At 41.5% G+C, this 26,492-nt stretch overlaps 1 long non-coding RNA gene across 1 annotated transcript in view; it reads left to right on the top strand.

Moving 5' to 3' along the window:
* Positions 1-26,492, top strand: part of LOC142488798 (uncharacterized) — a 94,336-nt gene that overhangs the window by 14,776 nt on the left and 53,068 nt on the right. The window contains exon 3 of the long non-coding RNA XR_012799668.1: positions 8,579-8,648. This is a non-coding gene — a long non-coding RNA (uncharacterized LOC142488798). The remainder of the gene's footprint in view (positions 1-8,578; positions 8,649-26,492) is intronic.

Here is a 26,492-nt window from a genome sequence, read left to right as displayed (position 1 = left end):
GGCCTCTTCACAGGTACCAAAAAGCCACTATAGACACTTCACATACTTCGGAAGATCTTCCCCTTTCTCACATAGCACATTAGTCTATCATTGAAGAAAATCAAAAAGCAGGCAGCAGATGACGGAAAAAACTGAAGTACACCAAACGAATTTTCCTCACAGAGAGAGATAATTGGCAGGGTAACAGGTTTGAAGGGCTGAATTAAATGAATAAATCGTAACATGGGAAAAAAAAACAAAAAACTAAAAAGGACAATAATTTCCTGGCTGGCACGTAATCATTGCTTGGGCGCCATTTATTTGGAAACCAATTGATCAACGGGACAAAAAATGTCTTTCAATGTAATTGCTTTTCAACATTGTCCTACTAAATGCCCCAATTAAAAGGTAGAAGTGTGGGCTTCTTTTTTTTTTGTTGCATTGAATGGCCACATTTTGGAAGAAACAAAATCATTAGCGTAGTCTGGCATTTTCTTTGTTAAAAGTGAAATCCAAAGATCAATGGGGAATGTTTGCTGTCTGCTAGCCATCAATAAACAGGGCATAAGGAAAAAAAAGCAACAGCTAGATATATTTTAAATTTAAAAAAGCAAGTGTTTCAAAGGAACTCTACAACAAAGATTGTATTGAGGGGATCTCAACCGTTTTGCTTCACTCTTTTATAATTATACCGCACGAGCTAGGTTTATTGGGCTAAAATATGAATGTGTGTATATGTATAGTATGTATGATTTTAATGATCTGTCACCAACAATGTAAACAACACTTTACAAAAAAAAAGACATTAGAATACTAGAAAATATACGACAATAAGTGCATCAAGCATAGGAAAAGAATACCTGGCAGAGAGAGCTTACAAATTAGGTTTTGGAAGTGATACAGAGACAGTAGGGAAGGTGCACGTGCAAAAAAATATGTAGTTAATACACTACATACTTTCTTATGTAACTCTGCAGTGTATGCAGAAAAGCGACAAAAAAAGGTCTGCAAGTGCAAGAAGCCCAAGCCCATAACTCAATTTTGATGTTTGATGCCCAAGATGAAAAAGTGGTTGAATTCATGGAGAAGCTAGGTGACACTGTGTGCTCATTTGCATTTCTAAGAATCCCTGGCTGCAGTGGAAGCATTGTAAGCTAACACCTAACGGTGAAAAGCAGGGTTGCAGGCGTGTCTGGGACATGGCAATCTGTTTACAAGTGATATTTTTATTTCTTGGATAAGCAGCAATTCTTGCCAGATAGTGTTGGTTAAAGATCTTGTTAAGTCAGTTTGTAATACTTTTCCTGTCTTTAACGTGCTTAATAACAGAAGATATCTTATGTTAACATTTTTCAAAAACCTTTCACATTTAGGACCCAAAAGCTGAAGGCACTTACAAATATCATACGCTATTTCATTGCATTCTGCTTCTTCGGTAGGCTACAATACAAATGCTTCTCATGTTCCAAAATACCAGTGAATATTCATTGGTTATCAGGCCTTGTTTAGGTATGCTGGCATGCATTATGTTAGATCATTGTTTCTCAAGGAAAAGAAAACTGTTGTTGAGTTTTAGAATAAGACAGCAGGCACCAGCTTATAGGGGTCCATGTTAAAATGGACAAGAAGCAAAAAGTGACTGAGTGCTCATTTGCATGTAATTTCCCAGAATCCCTGGCTGCATTGGAAGCATTGTATGCTAAGAGATAATGGGGAAAGGCAGGTTTTGCAGACCTGCCTGAGACGTGTGAATGTCCTTACAAGTGATATTGTGTTTGTTTTTGCTAGCATAAGGATGAAAGGGAAGAGTTGAAGGCAGAATCACGGAAGTACATTAGCATATTTAATGTGGTGTTAATATAATTTACAGATCACTTGCTTTGGAAAATCTGGGGCAATCTCCCAGTAATGCTGCAACATTTCTGTGACATTTCTGCAGACAAACTAATGGCCCATCGGATTAACACGGCGGGGGTCCCTGGCAGTCCCATTCAAACTGTGTTAATCTAATGGGCCATTAGTCTGTCGGCAGAAATGTCACAGAATTGTTGCAGCATTAGGCACGTTCTATAGTGCCGGGCGCGCACGGAATTTTATTTGGCTGACGTCAGTCAGCCTTTCTATAGAAGGGCCGCGCGCGCACGGCAGGGAGAGGGGAGCCGACAGACAGCGGCGAAGATGAAGAAATTCATATTTTCGCGCCGCTACCGGCTCTGAAATGTATGTACATGTGTGCATGTGTGTATGCATGTATGCGTGGATGTGTGTGCGTGTGTGTGCGTGTGTGTGCGTGTGTGTGTGCGTGTGTGTGCGTGTGTCAATGATTGCGGAACTAAAAAAAAAATATTTATTAAACTTTTATTTTCTTTAAAAAATCTTGCTTAGGTCATCCTTTCACTCACACAACCCATGCACACACATATACACGCATATACACGCACATACACACACATACACACACATACACACACATACACACACATACACAGCTCCCTGCTCTATAAACATGAAAAGCATGCGGCACGTGCACGCGCGGCCGCATGCTGTATATAACAGCCCTTACTGGGAGATTGCCCCAGATTTTCCAAAGCAAGTGTTCGGATACTCGTGGCTGCATCTGTTGTAAACGCTTAAAGTAATGCGCTGTTCACCTAAGTACATAATGTCACATAAAAAGGTTGGTGTTATTTTTCCCTCCCAGTATGTAAACATGGATGCAAATGAGCTAATGAAGTTCTACATCATATCTAACCTACATTTACCAAACATTGGGAAAAGCGCTCCATTAATGGGCAACTTGGGAAGTTCCAGTACGTGTATTCAGGGCCGCAGACAGATTTCCCGGGGCCCAGCACTAAAGTTACGTCCGGGGAACCCCCCCCCCCCCCCCCCCTCCTCTGTGTCGCAGGCCCCCCTCTACCGCCCTGGTTCAGCGGGCTTGCGAGCCACTCCCCATTTCACACCTTACGAGCCCCTTCTATTTCCCTCCCTCTCCCCATGTATTCTCTCCCCTCCGTCTCACTCCCTCCTCCTCACTCACCCCCTCTCACTCTCCTCCCCTCCATCAATTACCCAACTCTCGCTCAATCCCCCCCCCCGCCTCACATGTATTTCTCTCCCCTGCGTCACACTCTTACTCTCTTTTTTCCTCACTACCTCCCTCATCCCCTTTCTCTTCTCACTCGCCCCCACCTTCCGACACTTACCCCACTCTCACTCAATCCTACCCCACAAAATACATATAAAAAAACCATCCCCCAATACATAATAAAAATACCCCCACAATACATAAAAAAATACACCCAATACATAATAAAAAATACACACACCCCCAATACATAATAAATACACCACCCCCAATACATAATAAATAATACACCCCCAATAATAATAAAAAATATATACCCACCTTCCCAATACATAATAAAAAATACACCCAGCCCCAATACATAATAAAAATACACCCACCCCAATACATAATAAAAATACACCCACTCCCCAATACATAATAAAAATACACCCACTCCCCAATACATAATAAAAATACACCCACTCCCCAATAGATAATAAACATATACCACCCCCAAAACATAATAGAAATGCACCCCCAATACATAATAAAAATACACCTACCCAATACATAATAAAAAATACACCCAACCCCCAATACATGGTCATGATCTCAGTCCTGTATTTGCTGCCGGGCCTCGGCTCTCCCCCAGCTGCAGCCCTCTCCTTTACTCTGTCCCACGTCGAGCTTCTGACTTTAGCACATGCCGTGCCTCCCTCTCATGCCGGTATGCGCCGGAAGCTGGGCCAAGCTTACTTCCGGCGGACTGACAGAGTAAGGGAGTGCCAGCATCGGAAGCTCAGCGTAGGACAGAGTAAGGGAGATGCCTGCAGCTGGGGGAGAGCCAGGGCCCGGCGGCAACTACAAGACCAGCAACCGGGCCCCTCGCAGGGCCCGGGACACTTGTCCCGGCTGTCCCCCTCTGTCGGCAGCCCTGCTTGTATTAGTTCTCGAACAACTTAAATTAAGTTGCATGAGTACTCAGGGATTAACAAAATTACCAATAATTAAGAAAAACAATTATCCTAAAGTCAGAAAAATACTAAATGGTTTATTAGTACCAACACAGATTAAATAAAATACCACTTCATATTTTTAAAGTATATGTATCAATAATTTATAGGTAGGCAGAGAATAAGGAATAAAGGAAATAGTTCTCCGTTATCGTGACCTTGCATATACTGTAGACATGCTAGTTTGTACTAGTGCACACGTGCTACAAACAATGTCCATTAACCATATTGTAATGAATTAAATTATGGGATTTTATTTTTCTGGATACAATTTGCTTAATTTATGTGGAGGAAAGTAACACCAATTACTGTTTTGGTTTACACATTGGTATTTTCACTGGCTTGGTGGTGTTTGATGAATCTGTGCCTGCGGTATATTTGTGCTAAAAGCCTACTGCCAAAAACAAACTAAGGATATGTGAAATTAAGAGTTAAAGTAAATTTTATTCTCGCAATGTTGCTTTTTTACTGGATGTCAGCATTGAAATAACTGTGCAGTCACAATGTTTAGCAATATGTTCAAACATAAATTGAAGTAGACAATTACTTTCCTTGCCACACTACGAAAAAAATCTCTAGGAGAACAGAAGCTGTTTAGAACTTATTGTCTAACATTCTCCTTATTCTTTAAAACCATTCCATTCAGTCTGTCAGTGTGGCTAATTATGCTTGCATCATGTTTAGAAGTCTTTAAGCCCGGATGACTTTAACACGAAGACAGCTTAGAAAACAACACTACAACATTTTGATTTCTATCCTAACACATGTAAGACCTATTCAACAAGATTCTGCTTCCAAAGCACATCGAAATGTCATTAGTGTGACGTGTAACATTTGGAAAATACAAAAGGTCACATGCTCCTTCTATATAGTGACCCATTTGCTACATACTGTATGTTACAATCATTTATAATTTTGTTATAGGTTTCATTTAGTCATTTGTATTTCAAAATCGAAGCCATGTGCATTTTCACAAATATTCTTGTTCTTTGTATCCTCCTGTTTTCTTAGGCATGTAATATAGTAAGTGCGGGCGCATGCACGGCGTGGTGCACGCCTTTAGTGCCTATAGGTGAAACGGTGATGTGCATGGCTTGGAGGCGTGGCCATGATGTCACAACGGCGGGAAAAGAGAAGAATGTCCTCAGGCGCACAAGCTCAAGCAAGATTTCCAAGCATAGGAGAAATACAAGGAAAAAACACAGAGATAAGTGTATTAAAAAGCAATTAATCTAAATGACTAGATAGTCAGACCAGTGCGGTCAGATAACTGTATATAGTCTCTGTCACTACAGTTGTTACTCAGGCTTAGATTATGGAAAGCACACACACCTGATGTAATAACTTTATAAGAAACTTCCTTAGGTGTTTATCCAAATGGCAGCAGTTGGAAATATAACTGTGTACATTTGTTACCAAATTGGAATTTGGAGATATTCTCCAATATCCCACTGGTTATCCTTATAAATTAAAGAGAGATGATATTGCATAATAACATTTAATAAACATGTACTGGTGTAAAAACAAATGAACACTCACAAACGCCCGGTATTTTGATGCATTTTGAATAAAGCTTTCCAGCATGAAGAGCCTGTATCTTCCTGGATTTCTTTCTAACAGGAACTGGATCTTTTACAGCCACCAGAACGTTGCTGTCAGCTGGCAAGTTGTGTACTTCCATGCTGGATAGCGTCACTGCCTCTCTCCTTCCCTTGCTTGCGCACAGCTGGGGGCGGTGGGGGCGGCGGTGTCTCTCTCCCTAGTTGGATCCGTGTCAGCACAATGTCGGTTTAGCAGCTTCCGATTGGTCGCGCGTTCCAAAACGTCAGTGGCCCGTGAGTGTCAATCCAATTTCGCTAATATGCTCTGTCATGGATAATGGTCTAAGGGTTTTCTACATCTTTAAATACACTCTTAATTGTGGGGATTGGATAACCCAAAAAAGTGTCCTTGATTTCACAACAGGATATTCGAGTATGCACATTCATCACAGCATTTAAAATACATTTAATTAAAAACTAATTTTAAAATCCAATTAAAATAAATACACATACGTATACCCAGATCTAAGTATAGGATAATAATTAAATTACATTTAATAGTGATCAAACAATATATAATTAGATATGTACAGTACAGTAGTTGGTTAAGCTACAACTAGTGTATAGGGAATCATGTCACCACCACTCAATCTTTTATTAATAGTACATAGATATGTGGTTGTGTCATGTATCCCTTATCAATTAGAATCTGGGAGTAGATTACATTAATACCTATAATAAATGTATTATTAGACATAATATAAAATTCATAATAAAATAAATAAAATGCCTGAACAACTTATTCTGATTTTAGAATTATAACACCTAAACACATTTTTAAATAATAACCAGATATGGGTATACAGTATCAGTGTATAAACATTAAACCACTGATAAAGGAGACATACAGAATTGGCATACATGGGTATTGCAACCCCCTGGGATAGTTAACAAGGCAGACAATACTTGATGACCTATGCATAAATTAAGAACATAAATACATAAGATCTTAAAATATATAAAAGGCACTGCCAAAAAAAAATCAAAGCAATGCATATAAAATGCAAATAGGTCAAAGAGAGATATATAATCCTAAATAGGTAAAAGAGGGGGATATGTCTTAATATCATGTGCAAAACTGTCAATATAACAAGTGTTAAAATCGCCATAGATTATAAAAAGGATGCAATGTCAATGTCAATATTGAGTTAGCAGGCGTTAATGTTTGAAGGGTGAAAATACAAAAGGATTCTCGTTGGGAGATCCTTTTGATATAATGACAATGACACCCCCTCCCCCTCCAATTTTGATTTACATGTTCTATAATGCATCATTTCAAACAATTGGGGTTACTATTATGTACTGCATTATAGTGACTTGATACACTAGATTGGGGGAATAATGTAACATAAGTGTTCCCCCAATCTAGTTTTGAGTTTGCGGATAGTTCTGCCCACATACTGGAGTTTGCAACTACACTCCAGTACATAGACTTCTGCCTTAGTTTTACAGGATATATTAGATTGAATTTTATATTTTACAATAGGTTTATTTACCCAATCTTTATATACCAACATACAGTATCTGTTATTTCTATTTGTTCAACTTTATCTATAGCTTTAGCACTAACTTATTTTTTATATTGTTTCTCTAGAAATGTATGTTTCATGGATACAATTTGTTTTTCATAATTGTCCTTCTTTGAAAAATTGCGTTTCAGATGCCTACAGTAAATGGTATATTTTCCAGCCAGTTCTTCTTATAGCAGCTGCTGGCTGTAATATAATTATCGCAGTTTACCTCCTTAAAAAAAAAAGTCATAGTATTTATTTTATCCTCTATAGTGATCACTAAGTCTAAAAACTCTACTCTAGTCTTGCTCGATGTATGCGTGAACTGGAGATTAAATGTGTTACAGTTGATTTCCTCAACGAACTTGACCAGATGTTCCTAGCTACCTCTCCATATCAGCAGTACATCTTCCATATATCGACGCCAGAGCACAGGTCCATGCCATAGCCATTATTGGACCAGATGTTAAGATCCTTACGCGGATCCATCTAGGGAGGGATAGAGCCACCGCCACCAGCTGTGCGCAAGCAAGGGAAGGAGAGAGGCATCGACGCTATCCAGCATGGAAGTACACAACTTGCCAGCTGATAACAATGTTCTGGTGGCTGTGAAAGACCCAGTTCCAGTTACAAAGAAATCCAGGAAGATACAGGCTCTTCATGCTGGAAAGGTTTATTCAAAATGCACCAAAATCCCGGGCGTTTGTGAGTGTTCATTTGTTTTTTTACTAGTACATGGTTATTAAATGTTATTATGCCATGTCATCTCTCTTTAATTTATAAGGATAACCAGTGGAATATTGGAGATTATCCCCAAGTTCCAATTTGGTAACAGATATAAACAGTTATATTTCCAACTGCTGCCATTTGGATAAACACCTAAGGAAGTTTCTTATAAAGTTATTACATCAGGTGTGTGCTTTCCATAATCTAAGCCTGAGTAACAACTGTAGAGACAGAGACTATATACAGGCAGTTATATGACCGCACTGGTCTGATTATCTAGTAATTTACATGAATTGCTTTTTAATACACTTATCTCGGTTTTTTTTCCTTGTATTTCTCCTCTGCTTGGAAATCTTGCTTGAGCTTGTGCGCCGGAGGACATTCTTCTCTTTCCCCGCTATTGTTTGGAGGGACGTGGACATCCCTCCTTTGGACTTAAGGCTGCCGGACTTAAGTATTATGCCATTTGGGACATTTTACTACCTCGTGACGAATTGGTGTGTTTTACTTAAATGAGTTCTCACCTATAACATAGTAAGCTTTCACTCCATTAGTTTGTAATTTAGTGGATAGCGCTACTTTCTTTTTTCTATATGATGTTGCACTGCGATTGGCTAACAGTGTCACGTGGCATGGCAGCCGTACGAATAATACAAATTTCTTTGTATTTCCACACAGCTGCCGCACCAACGCTGTCTGCCGTGCGCGTGCGCGTGTCAGCACTGGATAAACTGTCATAGGGAGACAGGTATTTATCATTGCCTCGCGTGCGGCCGCACGCACTCCAGCACTTAGAATAATACCAGCCTTATACACACATCCTAGTCATTAGTTGGCCTAACAGCTCTGAAAGGCTATAAGTGGGAAAACTGTGATATTTGAGGACTGTGGGGTTTTGTATCAAACCAAAAACATTAGAAGGTTAACTTTGTTCAAGCATATGTAATGGTTCCTCCTTTTTTGGGAAAGCAGCTATTCAGGGGAAGAACTTCAGGAGCCAACTCTTGCGGCGTATTTCTACTTGAAGAGAAATACTGTAAGATGTCACTTGTTCATGTCTTCATTAAACATAGATTGCTATGGTATTTGTGCCAATAACATAATTTAGATATCCTGAGTTTCTCTGAAGAAAGAAGGCTCATGGACATTTTTGGTGATATCCAAGCCACCATTCCTTCACATTCCTTGGCTACATCATAATAATCTTGACCCATTTTTTACAACAGACAATATCCATAAAGACTTTACATTTACACATACAATTAAATTAGTGCACAAAGCACAAGTGATTTAACAATGTACCAGGTAAACTTCTCTCAATGACATGACTTAGAAGATGAGGCTGTCTGGAGGCATAACTCTTAAATACGAGAATTGTCCCAGGTTCTTTAAATCAGTCCATAATACAGTTCCCATTGGTGATGAATCTCTGACAGTCTTCTGGAGGTATTTAGTGCTGCTCATTTATGAGACGACTGCTCTCAGGAATTACAATGTGAAAAGAGAGCAAAGCAGAATAAAAAGGGATCTTCTATAGTGTAGTAAGATTTACATTGAATACAAGTAGGAGAAAATAGTCAGACTGCTCACAAACATCAATAGTATAGACAGCAAGCAGGTGTATAGTCCTCTCCTGTGCTGGCTTCCCCACAGGTCTGACTTCTGCGTCTGATGTCAGAACCCCAAGATCTGCTCGTCACAGTACATAACTGACTACTGACTCCAATCCTTCTCCCTATGAGTTTTGAGACCTTTGTTCTCTTCATCAACACCTGATGAAGGGAACAACATTCTCGAAATGCAAAGGGAATCCATTCTTCTGATTGCAAGCTTGCTATATTGCATGGATTTCACATTTCCAGTATTCAATTAGGCTTTGATGAAGCATTAACTGCCATGAATGTTTCTTAAATTACATGACTATGGTATTATTGCCATTTAATCAATGTAATGCTGATGTCATGTACATGTGTAACAATGTGGAGGACACTGTGTTAAATATTTTATTTAATATTAGTCTTATTAAAAAAGAAATGAATAGTACATGAAGTCTGCAAATGGACTTAGTTGGCATTCCGAGTTCCTTGAATTCTAATTTGCTGAGGAGGTCCATTTTTGACATTCTTAATATTTATAATATGTCTCAAGGCAGTGTGAGGATATTATTAAACTTTCATCACAGTTTAATCTTTTGGACACAATATGTTAGGACTTTGATGAAGTTGAATTTCTGTTAAATAAAGGAGAATTCATTTGTGCTTTGTTAATGTTCTTTAGGACCTGATAATGCATTTATGAAATATGTCATTTTAAATATGGAGAAATCTATTAAGGAGGAGGATTGATTTGGATTAAGAAAGTAATGACAGGACTGATTTATTTAAAAAGAAAACACATTATCATACATGTCTCTGCTTTAATGAATTGATGGCTACATCTTCCCTCTGTCCCAGACTCACAGAGAATGTTAAGCCTTGTCACACCATAACTCCCATTTTGAAGAATTCAAAAGAATGGGGGTGCAGTTAACACGTGTAAAAGCATAGCCGCACTCTTTAGTAAATTTGGGTCTCTGAGTCCATAATGAGAGTATAATGAGAGTATGATGCTTTGGTGCCATCAATGCCCACACTGAAGCCACAACATCCATCTTATTCCCTGGCAGAACTTTACTCCCGCCCACACTGCGGTTGCAGGGGCCATCTTGTTTACCGGCTTCCTGCCTATAAAGAGGCCGGACATTCTTCTGGATGTTGACAGTTCATAGTTTCTGTCTGGCTCCTATGTTCCTGTTGATCTTCACCCTGCCTTGATTCCATTCTGTGACCTCAGCCTTGCTCCTCTGATGCCTGCCTGGACCCTTGCCTTTGACCACGACCTCACTCCTCTGCCGCCTGCCTCAACCCCAGCCTGTGCCCCAACTATTCTATTCCCGATTTCGGACTCTATCTCTCAGTTCAGGTTGGTGAACAATATCCTACATCAGCCTTGTGGGTCGCTTCCTGTTTAGAAATGAGCATCTTTACATTATGGTCAGACATGGACCCCATTGAGGTAGGGAAGGTTGTTTTTGCCAAAGGGAATCTCCTAGGAAACCATGAGAAATACTTTTTGGACCAAGCCCAGCAACTGGCCCTAATCTCCTCTTCTCTGAACACCATTGCTTCCAGACTGGATACTCTCCAGTCTGCACCAACTCCTGCACTCGCGGCATCTTTAGACCTTCGGGAACCTTGTATAAGAATCCACTGTAGGCAGCAGGATCTCCTCTATAACGTAGCGAAATACTGTAAGTAAACCAGTACTCCATTCAGTTCGAGCTTCAGCTATCCATCGTTGATTCTCAGCATACAAAGGTGGCATATATCAACTCCCTGCTCCCTGACGAGGCCCTGGTGTGGGCATCTCCAATATGGGAAAGTGATGTTCCCCTGGTAAATAACTTGACCACATTCATACAGCTCCTGATTTCTGGAAACATATCATGGGGAAATTCTTCCACGCATACACACGCCGTTGGGGACTCTGGCGCTCTTGGCAACTTAATCAAAAAGGCATTTACAGCATCTCACGTCATTTCCCTATGTCCCAAGAGAACTCAGTTGGCAGTAACCATAGTAGTCCTCTTGTTATAGCACTATTATTCAGGACACAGTTCCATTGCTCATCACTGTGGGTAGCCTTTACAAGGACACTTTCACCTTTGACCTGCACTATCTTATTGGGCTTTCCGTGGTTGCAGCAGCATAACCCTAGAATTGACTGGATCACTGGTCAGGTAACAGCATGGGGAAAATCCTGCACTGGGATCTGCCTCCAAGTTCCTCGCCCAATATTGGAGATGTACAACAATCCTGACAATTCCAGCCCCTGACAATTCCACCCCCACATAGGCCATACTACTCCAAATATAGTTTCCTCCAAATAGACTCCTAAAGCCCTAGGAGTCTTTAAGAAACTCAAAACTGCATTTTCGGCGGCACCTACAGTATACAGATTCATCCCAATCCAGCCAGGCCTTTTTTTCCTTGAGGTTGATGCCTCCGATGTGGGGGCAGGAGCGATTATTTCTCAACGTGAAGACTTTCAAGAAAGATTACATCCCTGCGCCTTCTTTTCTAAGAAGTTTTCAGCTGCGGAGAGAAGCTATGACATTGAGAACTGAGATCTCCTCGCCATCAAGATGGCACTCGAAGAATGGTGTCATCTTTTGGAAGGAACTAGTTTACCAATCACAATTCTCACCGACCACAAAAACGTGGAATACATAGAATGATGTCAAAGAGTTTTTGGCCATCTGTGCCACTTGTGCTCAAACCAAGGTACTCATAAGTCTTCCATGCAGCTAACTCTTACAAATGCAGCAGCAAGGATTCGACCACATCTAGAGATAAAAACTGCACTGTGCCGCAATATCTTGAGGAGGACCACAAACCACCCCTGTAACCCCAACAACACCCCAACAACCCCCTTAACACATAAAGTACAGTAATGGGCAAAATTACTATTAACCAGATATGGATAATAGTGCATTTACCCATTTAAAATTAAACATCAGCCAGCATAGAGTAAATAAAACTTGCACTTACCCCTGCCAGGATGAAGGCTGTCCTCATTCTCATCGTCATCCTTGTCCTCTGTTATCAGCAACAGCAACAGTACAAGTACAATAAAAAAAATACAATCTAATGCCCCTAACCCCTTAATCATCTTAGCGGTTAGTAACCACTATAGTAATTAAGAGGTTAACAGTCCCTCCCCCACTACCCACCCAGGAGGCCTAACCACCCACCCTGGGAACACTACCCCCACTACCCATTGATTGGCACAATGTTAAAGCGTGCCCATATTAATATGGGCATGCTTTGCCACAATAGCAATACATGGGTAACCTAAAAAAAAAACAGGCCCCCAAAAAAAACATTACATACAGTACTATAGAAAAATAAACCACATTACAAATACCAAGAAATCAATTGATTGGCACAGTGATACATTATGCTCAAATAATATGGGCATGATTTAGTACTATGACAGTGAATGGGCCAGTTAAAAAAAATAAACAACTACCAAAAAAGTTACATTAAATCAAAACAATCACCAAAAAGAAACACTAATAAAAGTAAACAACAAAACCCCCCAGAAATAAATAACAAATTCCAAAGAAGCTCCACAATTAATAAGCCAGGATCCTCAACAGCCACGGTCCTCAGGTAAAGTACAAAGTAATTTTCTTCTTTCTTTTCTTCTTTCTTTTTTCTTTATCTTCATCTGTTAACTGTAATCCAATTGGGGGCCTTCTTTCTTCATCTTCATCCATCTTCATCTTTATCTGTATCTGTACAACCCTTACAATCCAATTGGGGGGAGATGTGTCTTCTTTAGCTTCTTACCTTCAAATGAGACTGCACAGGCTTTTATACAGCCTGTGATGTCACATTTGACTGGCAAATGGCTTCCCGCCATCTGCTTGGCTGGGATAACCATGTGACAGATGTTTTGTTGTCTTTGTCATCAAAAAGGAGTGAAACCAGCCAATCAGAAAGGCTCAGCTTCCTTTCCCTTTAAGATAATGTCACCAAAACCAGAATGGCTGGCATCACATGGTACTGGAAGCAACAGGATTGGGGGTCATCCTATTGGTTTTAGTAAACCATGTGATGCCAGCCATTTTTTTAGGAGGATCAAAGGATGATGTCACATCCTTTAAAAAAAAAGAGGAAGTTGTCACATGGTTTACTAGAACCAATAGGATTGGGGGTCATCCTGTTGGTTTTCGTAAACCATGTGACAACGTAAGGGGGTTGTTGGGGGTACAGGGGATGGGTTGTGTATTGTTACTGTAGGTAGTAGGTATTTAAATGTTTATTGTGGGTAGAGGGATTGAGTGAAAGGGGTAGTTGCCACAGGGTGGGTGGTTAGGCCTCGGTGGGTAGTGGGAGGGGTTAACCCTTTCATTACCATAGCGATTACTACCGCTAAGGTCATAAAGGGGTTAACCACTCCCGCAACCTTCCCGGCAGGCCTTACCACCCACCCTGGGGCTATTACCCCCATCACTCACCCCCTCTGCCCCCAATATACCTGGTAGTGTGCCTTAACCCCTTCATTGCCTTAGTGGTTAGAAACTAAATTAATTAACGTGCTTAAATTTTATTTATCGTCCCGGAGGCTGAAATCAATGTGGTTCAGTTCAGGAGTCCCCTGCTCACGTACACTATTAATAAAAATAAAATGTAAGCAGCTTCATTACTTTAGCTGCTATCCACTACGGTAATGATTTTTTGGGGGGGACAGGGGGGTGTTTGATACTAGTGTACAGGAGCAGGAGGTCTTCTGATCTGAACAAAGTTGATTTCAGCCTCGGGGATCCCCTACTTCCCGAGTTACAGACCCCGTTATGGGGTTCCGGTATCCCTTTGCAGAATTTAAATCCCACGTGACCCACATGAATTTAACATGGCTGGGATACCGGCACACCATACCGGGGCCTGTAACTCGGGTAGTAGGGGGTCCCCTGACCTGAAATCAATGTGTTCAGCTCCGGAGACCCTCAGATACAATACTGTAATGTTAAAATTAAATAAAACCCCTATGATCGCCTGTTAGAGGTGCACAGGTAGAGTGACTGATTCAGTCTATCTCTTACTGCAAGTCTCTTACAGACAGGTAGACCCCGGTAGGATTAATACAGCTGGGACCCCTGATGTGTTATTTCGATGGGCCAATGGGCAAATCTAGCGAGGATCTCGGCGAGATCTTGAAAAAAAATCGAGAAATGGTCGAATCCTGGCTTCGGCATCTGTACCACTGCTAATCCCTGACTGGCCTTGGAACCATTTGGCAATAGACTTTATTGTTGAATTGTAGCCCTCCAAGGTATGACTACTATTCTAGAAGTGATCGATCGCTTCACTAAGCAGGCTCCTTTCCCTGAATAATTACCCTCTGCCTGAAATCTCGGAAGCTTTCATCAGGGAAATTTTAGGCTTACACGGTATACACTCGGAGATTGTCTCAGAGCGGGGATCACATTGTTTCCATGTTTTGGAGAGCGTTCTGTACCAGAATAGGAATTTCCTCACCTTACATCCATCTAATGGCCTAACAAAGGACAAATTAGTAATTGGAACAGTTACTTTGTTGCCTTGTATCCGAACAGTGGGACAATTGGGTGGAACTGCTCCCTTTAGCTGAGTTTGTACGAAACGCCTTAAAACACAACTCTAGAATCACTATTCTTCTGTGCTTATGGGTACCAACCACCATTTTTCACAGACAAAGGAATACTAGAATAGTTGTTATGTTCTGAAGCTAAAGGGTACAGATGTAGCAAGTGTTACTGTTTTTGGCTCCGGGGGCAAGCTGCGGAACTGCAACTGCCCTGGTGCCTGAGGACTTTTGCTGCTGGGTGTTCAATCCAGAAGCATAGCATCAGGCACAATAGCATGACCCCCAGTAGCATAACAGAGGCATCACTATCTCCGGAGCCGCAGCTTTAAGCTCCTACAGTGGGTCTGGAAACAGTAAGTTTCACTCTATCTGTAGTAGGCTTTCTAGTGAATCCATGAAAAAGCAAAGATGAATAAAGAAATGTAAAGCTACCTGGGATAGATTTAATGGTTTCTTAAATATGGTGGTGGGGAGTGGGACCACAGGATCTAATTATATCCAAGACTTTATACCAACTTAAGAAACTAGGCAGGCTAGCTAAACCAAGACATCCTTATTTGCTATTACTTTCTATGCTTCTATAATGCCTGTCTTGATGTTTCAAAAGTAGGGATAAGTTTTGTAAAAATGGCAATGATGAAACATTGGTTGTAGAGACAGGACAATAGTTGTGCTTTGGCAGTATTTGTCTTCAAACATCCCCTCCTACATGACACATTTTGTTCCTGTTGATATATTGGATACTAGGTCTCATTGAATTGTCCCAAATAAATATTTTGGGCCATTTTTAACTGGGATTTATTCAGGTTTCTGTGATATGACTGTATTTCAAACACTGATATTATGTATTTTACCCAACAGACAACCAAAGTTTAAAGCAAAAAACGTTGAAACTGCTTCCATAACCACATTTTCAAAGAAAGTGAAGAGGATTAGTGACTGTGCTAGTCCTAACAGCTTCTCTACAACTGTGTTTTTATCATTAGGTTCTCAACAGGAAATGCTAAACATTGTTTCTTAAATTATGATTATCTAGCAGCAACTACACAATTATCCTTCACAGTTATATACTTAAAATCTACATTTGCAATAATTTAAATAAGGAATTGCTAAAATATCTTAAATATAATCTTTTGTTACATTCAGTATTTAAATATAGCACAATATATTTCATCTTATAATTATCATATTTACATATATTGCTGCTTGTGACTTTATCTCCTTGTACTTCAGGCACCAAAATTAGATACAGTAGTATGCTCTGGGGCAGGGGTCTGCAACCAGTGGCTCCCGAGTCGCATGTTGCTCTTCCGCACCTACATGCCGCCCTCCTCCATCCGCAGGTTGCCGCTCCCCAGCTGCTGCTTCTCTCCCCGACTGTCCTGCCCATGGCTGCGGGAGGGGGGGGGGGTGACCCGGGCTGCACTGGTCTGGCCTCATGTTGCCGCTGAGCATCTCCCCAGCTGCTGGCCCACCTTCTGCACTGTTCCATACCGGGCCTCTCGGTTGCCAGTGTGCACCGGAGTGTCCAGGTGTGGATATCTTCAAATATAGAACCCTCAAGAAGGAACTGCCAGCATGCACAACATGAATTCAGGGTCTCCAAGGAGGATCCTGATGGCTGTATATGGTTCCGGCCAAAATTGGGAGAACCGTGTGCAGCATTTACATGATGCAAGAATCAGTCTTGCAAAACCCGGTGTGGTTTGGCACGAAAGCCATAGCCACACCTTTCCTCAAGTGTCTGGCACTCCTGGATCCACCAGGTGGAGGAGACCGAGATTCAATTGTCGTCACGTGGGTTGTAGCCAGATGCAGCTATCACACCCAAGAAACACACGTTGTGACAGAGCAGCTCAGAGCGGTGTCTAATCTGATCCATGCTACATCGCACTGTACCATGGCTGAGCAAATGGCCCAACGATTTGAGCTACCAGGAGGACTCCTTCTGCTCCAGATCAATGGAAAGGATTTTCTACAATTGCTGTGCGCACTATGTGACTACCCTGGAGGAGAGCTGGAGGTTACGTTGCCAGCAATGTGATGTGCCTTATCTTCAGCCGCGGCTGAAGGCTTGTGCTACGCTCCACCTGAGAGAACAATGTAGCATTATCAAATTGATCTGCAAGCTGCTTGTGGACAAGTCTTCTGCGGATGCAGAGAAAAAATATGAGGACTTGATCTATGATCTATGAACTATTTCACCCTGACTCCGGTGCTCCAGCCATAACTTACTGCAGTGAGCATTACCATGTGAGTTTTGACTCAGGAGCGGAGTCTTTAGGAGGGGATACCCAGAAATAGAGTCTTCCTTCTCCCACATGTGCGAGTACCGCTCCGTCCTGTGAATTAGAATGTTACTTACCTGTCTCCACGCCGGCCGGTGATGGAGGGGCCCACAATCTCTCAGAAGGAACGTCACCCGGTGGTAGTCACGATCCACAACCGCAAAAGCTGGGCACTCCAGGAGACTGGCTGGTGTAATCTGTTAGTTTCAGCCATAAATTGACGAGTCTTCCAAGCGAGATCTTGGCTATATGAAAGGCTCACTCCCTCCTGCAGAAAACTCTAAGCATAAGGCAGCCCGGCATCCACGATCAGCTGCTAGCATGCAGGGGGAGTTTCGGACTTCCACAACGTGATGTCGTCACCTCGTGTGCTACGTCCCAATGCGTTTCGTCATCAATGTGACTTCGTCAGGGGGATATTTTGATGGTGGATCATAAGGGTTATATAGGCTCAATCCAGCAAGTAAACAGCTGTAGTTGCAACCAGTTCATAATGAGCACAAACGCACATGATTGCAAAGGAAAGGATAAGGGAAGAAATGGAATTTAGGGAATTAACTAAGTGATATGCAAAGTGTATATATAAAAGCAATAAGGTATAAAAAAATATACACAAAAACAATATAATGCAGCAAAAGAATAAAAGTAATAGTACGATATAATTGCCACACAGTATTTATACAATATGATGTAAAATCATAATTCATAAAGAACAACTAACAAAAAAGAGACCTCAATATAATTCAAATTATGAATATATATATATAAAATATGTAACTAAATATGTAACTAAAATATCACAAACTGGTGATAAATCTGATGATAAAAATTAATATTGTAATTGTTAAAAAAACTAATCTTAATGGTAAAAAAGGATTCTCAGTAAATGCATGTAGATTGTATATGCAAAAGGGAAGATATATTGAGAAACCAAGGAGTATTAAGGACCAAATGATGGTGAAAAATATCTAAACCACCCACTTCATAAAAGAGGGGATGGTGATACATAAAGAAACCACCAGGAGAAGAAGACACCAAAGCATTGACTAGATAATTATATATACCAGTGTGCTGGTATCAATGCATTCATTGAAACCAGCAGTGGCAAGGGTGCCCAACATGTAAATCCAGAAGGATTCCCTAACACACAAGGTCTTGAACCTCCCAATTCCCCCCCCCCTACATGCTCTGTCAAAGACTGAGCATCTGATTGAGCCACCTGTGCTGAAGCTGGGGTATCCTTAAAAGATGATCTTTTGGGGGGTCTTGAGGACTTGAGTTGAGAACCCCTGCACTACAGCATGATTTCGCTCCACAGCTTTCTTTCATAAGAAAGCCGTTATTTTTAATTCAATATGCACCCTTAACATTCATTCCTTCCTTTAAGTAAATGTGTTCTTGGTTCTGCTGATTTGTTTCTGATTTGATGGTATCTTGTTGCTGGTTTACATTTTAACAAGGAATATACCGTTTCTGACTAAGTGGAAACAGATTTGTTATACCGTATATACTTAATGTACACAAAACAGAAGTGATAATGCAACACCATTTTCCCTAAAATGTATTATTGGGACATTCAGAAGCTTAAAGTCATACTTAGCTTTTTAAAAGTTGTGTCTACCCGGTCCCTGTCTGCAATAAGAAAGCATTCAGAATCTTGGGATTACAGAAACAACAATTAAAGCAAAGCCTTAAAGCTGACCTCTCTCCGAAACCTCAATCTATTCCTGTGCAGGAAACTATTTTATACTTAGGTGCCAATTTTTACATAAGCCTTAAGCCTCACATAAGCAAACAAAGGCTAAAGGAGAATTCATCTCCTCCTAATAGTGCTGGTAAATGTAAACACGAGTCTTTGTGTCTCCGTGATAGGTAATTTGGGAAGTTTGGTAGATGTGACTCTTTCTTTTTTTTTTTTTTTTAAACCGAAACGCTGCAGAATATTCAGAGATTTTCTATGTGTTGAGTCATCACCTAGGACTCTCATAACCAAAGTACTTTCACGTAATGCTGTTATAGACATGACTTCAAAGCACCTCATAACTCCGAGAACCAAACGCAAAAGAGAGAAATAATTTACACAGATCCTTCCTCCTCTTTAGAGATTACATGAATATTGGTTGTTGCCGTGCTCTAACCCTATTGCAATATTTCCCTTTTTAGCTTTAATGCTTTCAAAAAATGTTTTTTTTTTTTAGTAACACATGAAGCCTGAATGTTTTCAAACCTGAACTCTATTATGAATCTCTTTTGTATAACCTGCTGTATGTCAATATATACGTGGGGTTACCCACTCATATTGTCAAAAAAAGGAATGAAACAAAGAGATATCAATAAATACATTTTACTATAGGTGAAAAAAAAACATTAAACTAGATATAACATGAACAAACACAGAAAGTGTAATGATCGCGAGATTAAAGCAACAGGCGGTAACAAGTATGTCAGAAATGGTGTTCCTCCCCTAGAGCAGGGGGCTCAACTCCGGTCCTCAGGACCCCCAACGGGTCAGGTTTTAAGGATATCCCAGCTTCAGCACAGGTGGCTCATGTCTTGACTGGGCAACTGATGCAGCCACCTGTGCTGAAGCAGGGATATCCTTAAAACCTGACCTGCTTGGGGATCTTGAGGACTGAAGTTGAGCCCCCTGTCCTAGAATATGCTAATAATAAACGTAGTCTAACTGATAAACTGATTTGTACTCAATGTACTGTACTGTGTGTGTATGTGTATATGTATGTTTATGTGTATATCTATCTTAGTCCCCTAGCAGTGTATGCCCAAAAGTGTCTACATGGGCACCACCTAGACCGAAAGGACCCCTAGATAATAAGTACAGGGGTGTGGACAATGTAAACAAAGTACAAGTACAAGTAGTGCAGGATATGAGAGATAATGAGGAAGAAATTACACCCAAACAAAATTCAATTGGAGGCAGAGAATAGAAAACAACAGGCAAATAGGTCAATCATAGAGTCAATATATTGGGGGCATTTTATGTCTATAACCTATTTCAATGAAACGACATACTGTATACAGATGTAGCAGATGTTATTGCTCCCCTGGCACGGTGAAGCGCGACACACACAACTCGCCAGCCAGAGCCGGCACCATTGTTTGTGCTTTTAGCCACGCGTGTACTTTAAAAAAAAAAAAATTGTGTGAATGGCAGAACATGAGAACTGACTATTAGAACCCATAAAGGTCTTTTGTGAACACTAATACTGAAGAAGGTGTAATGTAGTATACTTTAACTACCGTGGGCCTATGCCCTAGCAAAGTTTTTTTGGCACAAAATTGCCGCACAGAAATCTCATATTAAAGTGCACTTTTGTGCGCCTATGTGCCAATATAAAGTTTCTTAATCTGCGCTATCAGCGTCCAATTTTTTTTTCTTCATTTTTTGGACTCCCAAAAAAAAAGTGCCTCGAAATCGTCCACCAACTTAAACTGGGCATAATGTATCAACCTAATATTTATTTTCACTCTGCACGGATATTTAATTTTATAGATTAACTAAATGTATTATTTTTACGGTATGGTTAAATCTAAATAATATTACTCTAATAATTGAAAACTACTTACACTGGTTATTAGTAAAACAAAAACAAAATTCTGTTTTAATTTAAATAGTATCAATCGGATTTTCAACATAATGTGAAAAATCAATACGTACTAACATATGATGCATATTTTATGAAGGTTTGTACTATTTTTAGCACTAAAATGTTACCGCAAAATAAAATCTGAAATTTGATCTTGGTAGACAGGCTCTTTATGTTGGGTTGCCAACACTTTATCTCTTAATCCAGGGGTGCGCAAACAGGAGGGCGCAAGATTTTCTGGGGGGGGGCGGAGAGTGCGCAGCGCTTACAGAGGCTCCACACTCTTCCCCACAACATTTAAATTAAATGCCGGCGGAGCGCACGAGGCCTCTTACCTGCTCTCTGGTGGCTTCTGGCGACGCGTTTCCATGACAACGCAGCATCAAATGATGCAGCGGGGTCAAATGGCAACGTGACATTATATTATGTTGCCGCTGATCCCAGAGAGAAGGTAAAGGGTGGGGGCGAGCAAACAGAGGGGAGACAGATAGGGGGCACAAAGAAAAAGGTTTGCACGCCCCTGCCTTAATCCATGATATGGTAATGTTTAAATATTCTGTTTAAAACTCAGCTTCAAATGGCTGCTAAATGGAAATGAATTTCACTATAAAATGAAATAATATGGTCGAAAAATAATCAGACATTAAGAATATAGCAATATTTTCTAGTACACATAACAAATATAATATGTAGTAATTGTAACGCCCTTTCCCGGGGCCAATCGCGGATCGGGCCCCCTAAGGTGTACTTGGGTCTGGCTACATGTCTTTGTGTGGTGCATACCTGCTGGCAACAAGAGGGCCTGGGTCTCCCGTGATGACATGGGGGATAACAGGAATAGGTTTCTGGGGTGGATGCCTTCATTCTTATTCAGTGGTGCAGCGCCTCCATCTTTAGTAAGCCCCAGGAATGCGGGGTGGAATCCTTACCAAAGCATTCCCACACAGGGATGAGAAATTCCAGTCTCACACAAGTTGTCTTTTCTTTAAAAGCAGCAGTCTTTATTCACAGCAGCAACAGCAGTAGACAGGTACAGGGTGTCTGATCCACTTAGATTGCTCTCCTTTAGGATGGTCCCTCCCTGCCACCACTCTGGATCGAGGGGATCCAGAGCGGGGCTAACTCTTCCCTCACCCCCTAAGCATGGTGAGAGGTACTGGTCCACCTCCCTACACTATGGTTAGATCAGCTCTACTCATGAGCTGATCCCTCTCCTCCTCCAACTCTAACTCACTATACACTATCAGCAGACACAGACAGAAGACCAACTAACTAGAATGTGCACTGCTCTTTTATGATATCAGCAGGCACCGCCCCTGTGTCTCTTGCTTTGACACAGGGTCAGGTGACCTACCTCCACCACTCAGGGCAAGTGCTTGAAGTGGGGGAAACCCATGATAACTCCTGGCAACCTGCCATTACCAGGGATAATACCAGGAGGAGGATAGAACTATAGCCCCATTTCTTACCAGGGCTACATAATAAAGAGTTAAGAATAATACTTTCAAAGAGATTTGTGATCTTTTTTGTGAGCAACGTTTTTCTGACTCATTTATAGGGCCTGTAACAGGGACTTATCACTGTTTGAGAGAAACTGCCTCTAAATCCAGCAGTGTGCTTGTTAATTGCACACAGGCAATCAACCAGTATCCACCTGGCTGATTTGGACTCTTAGAAAAAGCCCGATGTGAGCAACAGGAGAGGGATTCTTTAACTCACATTTGGGCTGACACAGGAAAGCAGAGAAGCCTGCACACAGACACTGTCTTGAGCACAAAGGCTGTGCTGAGATCAAGACACCCAGACACCTACAGTACTGTATATTTCCTAGACACAGAGGACACAGGAACCTGCCAGAGACTGACATGGCGGGCCACCTGCTTAAGTTACTTCCTGAGACACTGGGGTGATAGGCTGTAATGGGAATATCCCTCCAGTCCTGCAGATAAGGTCTGGGAATGTAAGTTAGCCCTTACAAAGGTTTTTTTTTTGCTATTTTGTTTTTTTTGTTTGTAATAGTGTTTCCCCCACCCTCTGGGAAATTCTGCCATTACATGATGTGTGGTGGTGCATACCTGCTGACTCACAGTAGATCTGAGTCTCCGCTGGTCTTGTTGGAGAGAACAGGACAGGCTTCTGGAGTACATTACCAGTCTCTATCTCTGACAGTACAGCGCCTCCATCCGCTGCAGGTTCCAGATGTATGAAGGCAATCTCCTGCAGAAGAAGTACTTCATCCCCTCCCTCACCCCCCCATAAAGATTGCACACTAGAGAGGAATATGATCAACTGAAACTGTTTTATTCTTCTGCTTCAGCACAGTAAAACACAGGCTTCTGCCCAATACAGCTCACACACAGGTCGTTAACCTCTGGATGGTACCTGGATCTACACCCCAGACCAAGGGAATCTGAGGCAGTCCTGACTCTTCCCTGGTTCTCTAGCAGAACCAGTGGAATGGTATCACTCACTTTCCCCCAAGGGGAAGAGGAACAGAAGGTGCCAATGCTCAGACACCTCTATATGTTACCAGCCTCTCTCAAGCGGGGAGAGGCACTGCTTACATTTAGTACAAGGGAAGAAGGATTGGGCAGAACCCAGGATTGGACAGTACACAGGCCTAGTCCCACTTCTTCCCCTGTCACTCAAGGGAGCTGCTTCTGCGGGGAAAACCCAGGATTGGTTCTGTCACTGCCTGCGCTGTTACCCGTGCTTACATGACAGGGAGGGCAGACTGGTAGCCAAAACCAGGCATGGCTACATGTATGTTTTGTCTGGATAAAGGAAAAGGCTCAATAAAGCTAAGATATAATTCACCCAAATCGGTCTCCATTTGCATACCTCTGCACACATCTCTTACAGGACCATATACAGTATATCTATAACTTTATAGCGCTTGTAATATAAATTGAAAGTGCTTGGGTCAGGTTGCATAACACCGCACAGAGAACACCATTAAATGTGTATGATGCAACTGTACTTAGACGAGCTTAAAGTATAAGAGGGATTTATTCAGTGTCAGATTTCCTATTAGGCCGTCAGGTCCGGGCCTAAGGCGGCAACATTTTGGGGCGGCAATGATGTCCGCCCCCATTTACATTTGCCGCGCCCTCTGGCCTATCGGACCTAATGGAAAGGCACTTATTTACCTGTGCCGACCGACTCCATTCTGCCGCCCTGCTTCTTCAAAATCGAGCATCAAATGATTTGGTTACGACAGTGTCAAAACTGCGATATATTTTGAGTATTCTTTGTACATATCAATGTAGTGGTATAGTGGCATATCCCGAGTGGCTGTTTCTAATCCTCTTCTTGCTCTACTCACATACTGTACGAGTCTCAAAAGGACGCTCATAACAGCCTAAAACAGGAAACCGCGAACAGCAACCCCAACTTGCACCAAATGCACCTTCCAGACAAGTGAGCCAGTAAACCTTCAAACTATTATTGAGAATGTGAGTGTAACAGGGGACTTATCCCTGTTCACAAAGGTGCCTCTAATCCAGCAGTGTGGTGGTTAACTGCTGGTAGCAAATTAACTAGCACCACCTGCCTGATTACAGGTAGTAGAAAAATCCTGCCTTTGAGACAGGAAGTAACTCCTCCCTAGCTCTGACTGAGAGCTAACCTTTGGATAGACCGAGCAGAGGTTCTTGAGTCCCAGGAGAGACTGACCAAAAGAAACCCAGAACTCTTTAGCTGACACCTGAGCTGAACTTGGAGACACACTTGTCTTGAGCTCTGCCAAAAGATAGCAGAGCTGCTTTCAAGACACAGGGAAAACTTCTAAACCTGTATGCTGACAAACCCTGAAGACAAGGGAGCTGAAGCAGGGACAGTAAAGATTTTCCCTCCAAACCACAAGGACCAAATAAGACTTCTAAAACCTTGATGCTGATATTTTCTGTGCACGCATGGGTGCGGGTCCAGGAGAGCAGAGAAGCTTACAAACAGATAAGACTTTTATTGTTAAGAGACTGCTTATATCTGCTTATTGCATGCTATGTTTGGGGCTGGGGAGAAATGCTTGACTAGGGAGATGTGAATTGATTGCATAGTGTTTTCACTAGAAATACTCCCAAGTGGACGGAAGCTTTGTTCCCCCCCCCTTGTTTGGATGTTTTCCTGATAAAAAGGAAAAGGCACAATAAAGCCTTATTATAATTTCGTATCTCTGTGAACGTCCGTCCACAGTGAGTAACTAGGAAAATTAGTACAGAGGAAGTGCAAATGCATAATGTAAAGTGAGCAAATGTGAGACACTGTCTAAGGAATTCAGTCTAAGGAATTCACAAACTTTGTCCCACTAATATGAAATGTTGATACAATTAAATATTCAATTAAGATACAGTTCCACTTAAAATTCCAAAAATCTTTAAAAGTGAACTTGCAATAAGTTGATGCCTGTTAATGTTTCTTCAAGAGAGGACAGAAACACATTAAAAAAAAACACACACAATTAATTAGTAGCATGTATAGCAAGAGAGTGGTTAAAGTATATCAAAAGCCTTATTGCTCTAATAGTTTTCGTTCCTATTATTTTTATTCTTTTATTGTATGCTATCCCAGCTAACAGACAACTGAAGAAATGGCAATATTTTTTTTTTATCTATAGCGGTGGCTGGTCCAGTTAGCTCTCTACCTTCCCCTGTCAAGTAAGTTCTAATAAGATGTAGACAGTGACAGGCTATCCTATGGGGGTTTCCCCCTACTAATGCTGAATTCCTGAGTGACAGGAGTGCAGTTGATACAGGGATCTGTGATAGCCAATCGTGGTACAGATACTGGGCCCTCCCTCTTTGAGCTGCAGGAAGGCAGTGCCTAAATTAAAGATTGAAGTTCAGCCCCTTAGGGGTGAGACCTTCAGGTTGTTCCAGTCTGCCCCTGCATGGGGTAGGATGTGTTGGAAACATCTCCTCCCATCAGGGAGTGAGACATGTGCTCAGCCCCTCATGGGCTGAACACATAACCAAATCCAGCTAGGCCTCACCATTACCCGCAGCCCAGTACTGTCCAGAAGCCAGGGATCTACCTTACCAACTGGAGCATACGCTGTCATATCACCAGCAGTGGCTGCTGTAATAAAGAACATCCTCATTTGTACTTCTGGCTCCATGGCAGTCTGTGTGGAGAGAGGAGGTAGTGATATTAAGGATTGTCATAGCGGGAACTCCCTTCAGTTTTGCTGGAGCCCCCTATGTCTGGAGGCGCTGACACCAAGAAGAAAAAGAACCAGAAGGATCCCTAAAGTCTGCCATGTAGCACTGTACCCCACACCATCGTGGGAAACTCATCTCTCCTGTTCCCTCGCAGGTAACCAGCACTACACCAAGCAGTCACATAGCCATTATTTCCCGGGGGGGGGGGGGATATGTGCTACATATGGTATAATTAACACCATACTCTTAGGGAATGAAGATATTGTCTGTTTCTTCTATTTTGTGATTGCTAATACACTTTATTTGCACTATACTGTAAGCCATTTCATGGCTTTATATTTCTATCTAGGTCTACTTGGTTGTATTT

Source organism: Ascaphus truei, chromosome 2, assembly GCF_040206685.1.
Source record: "Ascaphus truei isolate aAscTru1 chromosome 2, aAscTru1.hap1, whole genome shotgun sequence".
In the NCBI taxonomy this organism is placed as follows: domain Eukaryota; kingdom Metazoa; phylum Chordata; class Amphibia; order Anura; family Ascaphidae; genus Ascaphus; species Ascaphus truei.
Note: the sequence above shows the minus strand (reverse complement) of the source record. Positions and strands in the feature narration are given on the sequence as shown.